Here is a 9,468-nt window from a genome sequence, read left to right on the forward strand (position 1 = left end):
CTGGCTGACGCCATTTGTCATACACAAGCTTGATTGGAGTGACCACTGTTCAGTTTTGTTCTGTCATTGTTACAGGATAATAACAAAATGTTGTTAGAGCAAAACAGACAAGCATATAGTTTTTAGTTGCCCCCATGAAGTTGAAGTAGTTGCCCCCATGAATCACCCATTACTTTATACATAATTAATTCACCATAAATACCCCCTAGAAAAACCCAGAAAGTGCTATGTCCAGTAAAGTGCTTGGACAAATAATAATAATAAATTAATAAACCTAATAGAGGTAGGGTCATAGAATAGAGCCAAGAATGCTGTTTTTATATCCAAATGAGTACAGACTAGAATGGGTATATTTCACATTCAGTGATACCAGTTCCGCCCACACTGACAGTTGAAATGAGAAAAGTCCAATGTAGGCATATAGGTCTGTTTCAAAGCTACTGCATGAATAGCAATAATAGCCTACCTGTTAAATAGATTAACACAAAGGGTAAAATAAATTAAAACCCAACAACAGGTACACACATTTGTTGATGTTTTAATGAGAGGATCTCTGCCATGTTCAAAGAACAACATTGAGTTTCAGCTGTTGTGGCTCCTCACATGACTCTACACACTACACACTATATTAAGCTTTCCTTTGTCCTATACTCCAATCAAAAACATATGCGACATTGGGAGTGACAGCATGAGCTACTGAAAGTGCTCACAGCTGACACAGCTATTAGCATTTGGCAGAAAAGGACTCTGAAATAATAAATAGAGCGATAGAAGACATCTTAATATTTGTTTAGAAAGATAAAAAATAAAAATAAAACCCCATTTAAATTACGGTGAAATTACTTGTTTTAGCCAAGTCTGCATTATGTCTCTGTTTTCTGCTACCCATTTGATGTTGGCCTGTGTTCTCTCAATAGACTGCTCCACAGCCAGGGTGCCTGATCCAAAGCCCACATCGGCATAGTCCTGCTTGAACTGCTGGAGCTGTGGGGGGAAAGATAGGAGAGCAAAGAGCGATCAATTACAATTGCTACAGCTTTATGGTATGTGTGTCTGTGTGTCTGTGTGTGTCAGGCTTGTGCAAATTCAGAATTTTCTGAATTTGAATTGAATTGACAGGAAGTGGAATTAAATGTATGGCAAATTGGCAATTCAAAGCAGTTCCACAGTAACACAACAGAAAGAATGTGTTAAAGCTCATATACATTCACTTTTGGGAAAGTTACTTTGGAATTGTAATTTGTTACTGTTTTAAGTTACAAGTTAAGTACCCTTAAATGATGTATAAGAATTTCTTTGATTTTCATTGAATTTCAATTCTACTTCCTTCAATTCAAATTCGAATTGTAATTCTACATCCTGTTAAAATGTAATTCAAATTCAAGAAATTCATTGTCATTCTCAATTCAATCCTGGATTTTGCACAAGCTTGGTGTGTGTGTGTTTGAAGGCCAGTGAGTTCCTCCTCTAAGAAAAGCTCCTCTGCAAACTGTAGACTGACTTTCATTGACATTAAAGCACAGAAATGGATGCTCATGGAAAATATATTAGGTTATACTTTACTTGACAGTATCGACATAAGAGTGACATGACACTATAAACAAGTCTAACTACAATCATTTCAGTATAAATTAATTAATGTACTCACTCATTGAAAATGTACACCCAGCTCTCATGAAGTCCCAAGCCAGAGGTTGGCCCACCACATTATTGGCAATGTGGACAATAGTAGAAGTAGCATCCTGTTTCCGAATCATGTCTGGTTTCAAGGTGTACTCCAGGTACCTAGAGAGTAAATACTCCATTAAAACCTGCTCACTGGTTACACACTCCACCAGCGGCAATGGCACTGCAGTAGACTACAGAACCATGTCTGGTTTCAAGGTGTACTCCAGGTACCTATAGAGTAAATACTCCATTAAAACCTGCTCACTGGTAACACTTTACGGTAAGGGCACGTGCTCGTGGAAAAGTCCATTGCACTGCACAGTCCACACACTGAGATATTAAAGGCTCAGGAAACCATTGCCAGTGTTTTGACAATTAGCTGATTAGAGCTCTTTACAGATTGACATTTCTGTATTATAAATTCTTTGTCATATTTTCAGATATATATACAGTATAACATGTATGTATAACATAATGACCCTCTGTATGCCTGCAGAGTGGGATCCAGAGATAGCTGCATGTATAGGTAAAGGTCACAAGAGGAGACTCCAAGGTCACATCACCTGTTCAAGAGCCAAGGCTGTGAAGCGCAGGCCAGTGCAGCCCTGAGCTTGTCCTGCTCGATGGCGATGGTTGCCTCTTGAAACATCTTCCAGCCATGGTCCCATTCTACCACTCCACCAGCGGCAATGGCACTGCAGTAGACTACAGACCGTAGGTTGGGATGGATCCTGTTCGGGGTTAAAGTTAAAGCAGTTAAGAGCTCACCAAGATCTTCTCAGCATGCGTCCCTATGAGAGAGTACTGTTGCTCTCATACTCCCTGCATTGTTGCACCAAGGCCCATCTTAGCTAGGCTTCATCTTTATCAACAGGTATATGATTATACAGTTAAGTGTTGTTTTGCACCATTCTTGTTTTTTAAACAGCAAGGACTATGGTGGAAGTCCTTGAATTTATTATTTTCATCTCTCATGAAACTTTTCATATTTTTTGTTCCATCACAAATATACATTGCTTTTATGTCCATTCAAATCAAAGCAAAATAAAAAGCGGAAGGCCTGTAGAACTCACGGGTTGTTCTGTGTGTTGTTCATCCAGCTACCGAACCATTCTTTGACCAGTCTAGTGCACACTTCAATCCCTGTGCTACAGGCCATGCTCAGCGCATTCACCTGGTTGTATCTGCGGAAGCCAACCAACAGCAACCAGTGTCACCTGCAGTAACTAAACTCTTTCTAATATTTCACACTTCACACTTATTTCACAGCAACGAATGACTAGCAGTACACCTACTGGTCAGTGTGCCGTTCTGGTACTTTGGTCCAGTCCGCAGTGATGTCCTTGTAGTGGTTAAAGAGGGCTCCACTTGTTTCATGATATACGTCTGTCATGAGGGCAGAGCAGAACACCAGTCAACCATCGGTAAGCATCCATACCATCATGGTTGCTTTTAGCATGTGGTCTTGCAGCATATTGAACAAAAAACGAAGGGGCAGATGTGTAATGGCCCTTTCAGATATAGGTTCGGCGTAAATTAGTAGTTGGCACGGCGTGCCAAGGTCAAAGGTCAAGATTTTTACTGAAACCCACACGTGCCACTGAATGTGACTCCACATTCTCTCTGTGACACCAGTAGTAGATAAGAGGGACTGACCTGCAGGAGGCCGTAGATCTCCGTGCGATCAAACATCAGGTAGAAGAAGTCCAGGTTGTCCAGAGCAGACTCCCATGGCATACTCCCTCTCTTTGTTCAAATACTTAGTCATGTCCAGAGCTAGTGTTGTTGGCACAAGTTTTGCTCTACAAATATTAAAGAAAACAAATACATTGTTGAAAATCTATTTATTTCAGCATGTGCACTAAATTAAAAATTCTGAGGATCAACTTACTAGGAATTTGAATTATGTCCATAATTAAACACACACACACACACACACACACACACACACACACACACACACACACACTGTATCACTAAATCACTCACCTTGCTAGATTAAAAGCATCGTCGATAAATTGGGCTCTATTGATCACTGGAATGAGCTGGACAAGAAGCAGATGAGATGTTGTTTATTTCAGTATTTCCTGCAGACAGTGTCTTATATCCAGTTTTCTATATGCTATTTAACCACTTACTTCATGAGCCATTGTGAGTTGATTCTGAAGCCTCACATAATTTGCATCATCGTATTTGACTCTGTAGTATCCTGCCACATTGAGGTTGGCCAGCACCCACTGATCAGCGCTAGTTGTCTTAAGGTCATTATTCAAATCTGGGAGTCATGAAGAAAGAAAATGTATTATTCATCCTGTATTTCATGCCAGTGGCTTTTGTGTTTATTAATAGGGCAACACAAAATGGCAGATTGTACCTGTTTTTTTCATCAGCCAAAAGTCTGCACTTTTCACAGAGTCCTTCTGCCATGTAATGGGCACATACCATGTATAACTGTGAGACAAGAGAGACACGGTCACAAAACAAACATCTTTGAATGTCATTATTGTGATCAACCACTGAATCACATACTTGAACTCAGACGGCCTGTCCACAACAGAGTCAGGGTCCAGCAGGAAGTGTTGCTGGGTTACAGTTCCAGTGGCGGTATCTATGGAGACCACAGGGAAACGGGGCGGTGGTAGTGTAGTAGTTAAGGAGCTGGGCTAGCGTGCAGTAGCCTGAAAGTTGTCGGTTCAATTCCCAGCTTCCACCTTTGTGCCCTTGAGCAAGGCACTTAACCCCAAGTTGCTCCAGGGACAATGTGATCCCTTGTAATATAGCTGACATATGTCACTTTGGTCAAGAAGTGTCTGCTAAATGTAATGCAATGTAATGGAAGCCCATCTGGAGGACCCAGCGGTTCATGATTTCATGGACTGTGTCTGGCAAACGCTCACTGGTTCCAGTTTTCACAGCGGCCTGCGGAACAACAAATGTCCTTCAGGGCTGACAGTGTGAGGAACCAGACCCATGAAGGTCTCTACAGAACACATCATCACACAAGCAGGTAGAGCTATGCTTCCTCATTAGCACCTGTGGGGGTGAACACTGCACTGCCTAAACTATTATATGTCTGTCTTTCCCAGGACAACAGAAATGACAAGGAATCACCAAGGCATCACCTGCCAAACAATCATCAACACACCCAAAAACAAGCCACTCAACATGTCACATCTCTGTGCTTTTCAACTGGACACAATTACATTCCCTCTAAAATAACATAAGAGCCTCTATAGAAAGCTGAAAGAGGCTATAGTTAGCTTTGAATTGTGAGTTTTCAAATAGCACAGTACAGTACTCACTGCTTGCAGGTGGTCCCACAGGTCAGAGTAGACAGTGTTATTGAAGGCAAACTCGTTCAGGTACGTCTGTAGGAACAAAGAGATGGAGATGAGGGCCCAGAGACCTCAAGCATGTGGAGCAACATAATGATGCTAGACGTTAACAGCAGCACCATGCACAGTGAAGGGACACCTACACTCAGTCCCATTACAAAGACATCTTCAGACAGGAAGTTGGATAGCATTCTTAGAACAGAAGCCCCCTGTAAAACACAAAAACACAACATATAATGTAGCATATGAATGTAGTTACAGTTTGCCCAGGTAAGATATAAAGCATGTGCTTGTGTGTGCTTGTGTGTGTGTGTGTGTGTGTATGTGTATGTGTGTCTCTCTCTCCTCTCTCTCTCTCTATCTCTGTGTGTGTATGTGTGTGTGGTTACCTTGCTATAGGAGATGGCATCAAATAGCTCACTGATCTGCTCAGGTCTTTGGATCTCCTCCTCTTTGGAGGACAAGGGATGAGAGGAGGCCAGGACGTCCACTGCAAACACTCTGTGTATGTTACTTAGCACAATCAGGTCTTTCTGTAAATGGAAAGGGACAAACTGAAGCAATACACACTTTCTTTCCACAAACGTACAGAATTCAGTAGATAAAGGCATCCCATAATCTGTTACTTGGCACAATATACGGATGTGAAGATCTAATAATCTATTACGGATGTGAACAGACAGCTACACGGAGCACATAGTAGGCCTACTTTCACTTTCTAGAGTGCCCATTCATTACGTGAAAGATGCTTTATACCAAAACAGCGATCAAATATTAGCAAATTTATCATGTGTTGTCACAAACACTTACTCCTATTAGAAAATCAAAACTGAAAACATGTAAGTGAGGACTAGGCTACGTTAAGTGTTGTTCTCATTAACGCCTGTACTGTAATAAGGAAAATGCTTAACATCGAGGACTTTGTTCTTAATCGATTTGTGTTTGTAAAATGTATGCCCTGCCCCCAACTGTACTAATCCCCCCTATGTGAAGCACTAAAGGGGGTAATTCCCCCACCCCAATTTTGAAAGAAATTTAAGCCCTGATATGTGTGTGTGTGTGTGTATGTGTATGTGTGTGTGTGTGTGAGTGTGTGTGTGTGTGAGTGTGCAAATACAAATGTGCTCTATATGCATGCCAAACAGTGTGTCAGTCAACTGTCCCTCCTAAAAGGTTCCATTTAAATAAGCAACACACCATGTGTGCGAGCTCGTGCGCTATGATGGTGGCGATCCTCTCCTTGTTGCCGTTGGAAGACACGTCGGGGTCGTAGAGCAGGGCCGTCTCCCTGTAGGTGATCAGGCCCCAGTTCTCCATGGCTCCGGTGTTAAAGTCGGGCAGGGCAATCTGGTCTATGAGACAACGTCCAACAACTGTTTATATTGCATGACGGAATTGTAGAGCAAAGTAGATTACATCACACATACAGAACAAGAAAACGTTTAAAAATAACAAGACTGTAGCCTGGCTAACTACTGAGATTTCACAGTATATCTAAGAGGGCAGTTCCAGCATTATGGATGTGACAGTTAAACTCATTATGGTAAACAAAATGCCTTAGAGCATGGACAAGATTAGTATCAGTGAATTCATTTGCATAACTTTTAATGTAACCTCTGTCCTCTGAATACTGACAAATCCTCAAATTTCATATAATCATTTACAACATTACAGCATTATGGACGTTCTACAAACTCTTGAAATTTTAAGGAAACTGCTGAAACCATGATTTATGTACCATCGAGACTTGAATGAACACAAAAAGTGTGTTTTTGAAACTATGCGTCATTTTTGTAATGCATTATGTAGGAAAAACTGGATGTGACATTTTTGCGTTATGGATGTGACGTGTCTGAACCAGTCCTCCACAAACTACATAAAACACATAGTGAATTTTGATATGAAACAATTGAAATAGTAATTATGAAAAACTAGCAATGAAATTATTGCATCCTCAGTGCCCAATGTGATCCACAGAGAATCAGGACAACAAGTAATTTCAAATATGCAGTATACTGTACTGTATATATACTTTACATGATGTTTGTTAACATTGTTAAATGATGGTAATTCACTAGTCCCCTACAGTATTTTGAAGGAAGGAGCCAGTTCTTTATGCATTATTGTAACAGATGGGCTAGGTTATTGGTAAAGTAGTTGAAAAGCACTACACATGCACCCGCACATACAAACACACCTACATACACAAACACAAACAAAAACACACACACACACACACACACACACACACACACACACACACACACACACAAACACACCTACATACACAAACACAAACAAACACACACACACACACACACACACACACACACACACACACACAAAGGAACAAAGTATGAAATGAACACCATTTGACAAATGTTAACATTATTTTTGTGGAAAAAATGTGCTGGACTGGGCGGTGGTCATATTTTGTACCGCTCTGCGGTACATCTAGTTATTTGACTTGCATAATCTAGCCTATTGAATATCCTGGATATTATGCGCTTGATTGGGATTCCATGGTTGCTGTTATGACACAACCACCAAATACTATGATCAGCTTTGTTAACTTTGTTACTAGGCTAAATCTAACTAAGTAAGTAGACCCGTAGGCTATGCAAAATATGTCTATGAGGTGGCGTGGTAGCGCATTATGATGTGCATAATGGAATTACGCAGAAGGTTACCATGTATATTTTTATTATCATACGGCTCTTTACAATGCAAGTAGAATGCTCCATTCACTTGAATGGGATTTCCCAAAGTCATTATTTTAGTCTAAGGACCTCTAAATAATGACCGCTGTCAATGTCACTAAGGTGAAATATGTTGAAACTGGCATGCCACCAGAACAAATGTTTATCGGCTTTGAGGTAAAATAAAGTCTCCACTCCTGTAAATTCACATTATGTAACATCCCTAATGTTACATCCATAACGCACCATTAAAGGTTTTAAAATTAAGAAAGGGCCACAATTTGTTCATCACACTTTACATTGATATAAATCAGCTTTGCACAGAAACTTTGGACATTGTCGCATCAACACAGTATGTGTAGCATAAACTTTTCCTATAAAACATTATGGATGTGACAAGGACATGGAACTTGCTGACTTAAAAACAAAAGCCTTACAAATTTAAAGAGCTGTGCTCATAAGGCAAGCTGAGCATACACATTACTCTACTACCCTTGTCAATTTGGAATTGTTGTTGGAACCTTGAATCCATTTATTCCTTTTTTTTAAATGTATAATATTGCCATGTGAAAAATGTTGTTTCTGTATGGTTGCACACCATATTTATGATGTAAAAACAGTGTCATTTCCCATCAAATTCAATCAGATCAGTTACAAACAATAAAATATAGACCTAAAACATTTTAACAACAGTTCTATTTGTGTGTGCACAACTTTTTTTCCATGGTAAGGATGACCTTTGCATGGGATTGGCCAAGAGGTATATTTACATAATCTTATAAAAGGTCATTCTTTGATTACCTCTCTGACTTAAGTTATTCTACTATTTACTGTGCAATTCTAAAACTCTAGCATGTGTGTAGACCTTAAAGTGTGTAAAGTTGTATTTACCTTAGAAAGTGTTCATAGGTAGCTTTGCTAAATTAAATTTTTCAGAGTGCTTTGGTGAGTTCTCACCTGACTTTGACAGCCGGTAAGTAGCATTGTAATATGTATGTCTCGAAGAATTTGAGGATGGGTCCTATCACCAGGCCCGTCGCTAGAAGGCAAGCAAACCAAGCAATTGCTTGGGGCCCCGAGCTGGCCAGGGGCCCCAAGACAACGACTGGTTAAGAATAAAATGCAACGACAAACTGTGAGCGCCCCTTTGATAGTCAATGCAGTAAAGTGCAACGACACTGTTACCGGCAATACCGGGATCCCCCTCAAGGGGGCCCCTCTCAGTAGTCGCTGACAGCAGCCAGCCAGCCAGCCAGGTTTGTGGTCTCTGCTGCTGCCGCGAAAATATAAAACCTCGGGAGTCATAATGAAGGGGAGTTATGCGTCCAGAAGCCAGAAGAGAAAGGAAGAGGATGACAAGAAAAAACAAGATAGTGGTAAGTGATAAATAACACTGGATAAAATAGCTCTACTTGTCTTGTACAAATGGTGTAATGTCGCAGCAGGAAGGCTAGCCTAGCAAAAAATGTTTACTACCTGCCTGATGGCCCATGCTGCTTGTAACAAACTAGAACAGTTAGCGCAACTTTTTTTTCTCGAACGGACGGAATATGGTTACATACTGTAATATGTTTATTAACGGTATAATGAAGACGCAGATCTGTTCCAGAATCACTGTTTATCGTATTTAATGACATAACATTGCTATAGCTTTGTAATAGGTTTTGATGAAAGTGGCATAGCTTCTCTGCTATACTAACTATTCGACCGTGATAATCTTTACCAAATGGGGGTTAGGAAAACCACACGATAAATTCCGTGCATCA

At 40.4% G+C, this 9,468-nt stretch overlaps 1 pseudogene; it reads right to left on the reverse strand.

The window, feature by feature from the left end:
- Window positions 1–656: 656 nt before the first annotated feature.
- LOC125302823 lies at window positions 657–9,194 on the reverse strand (annotated as a pseudogene).
- Window positions 9,195–9,468: the final 274 nt, after the last annotated feature.

The sequence above is a fragment of the Alosa alosa genome, chromosome 11, assembly GCF_017589495.1.
Source record: "Alosa alosa isolate M-15738 ecotype Scorff River chromosome 11, AALO_Geno_1.1, whole genome shotgun sequence".
Taxonomy (NCBI): Eukaryota; Metazoa; Chordata; class Actinopteri; order Clupeiformes; family Clupeidae; genus Alosa; species Alosa alosa.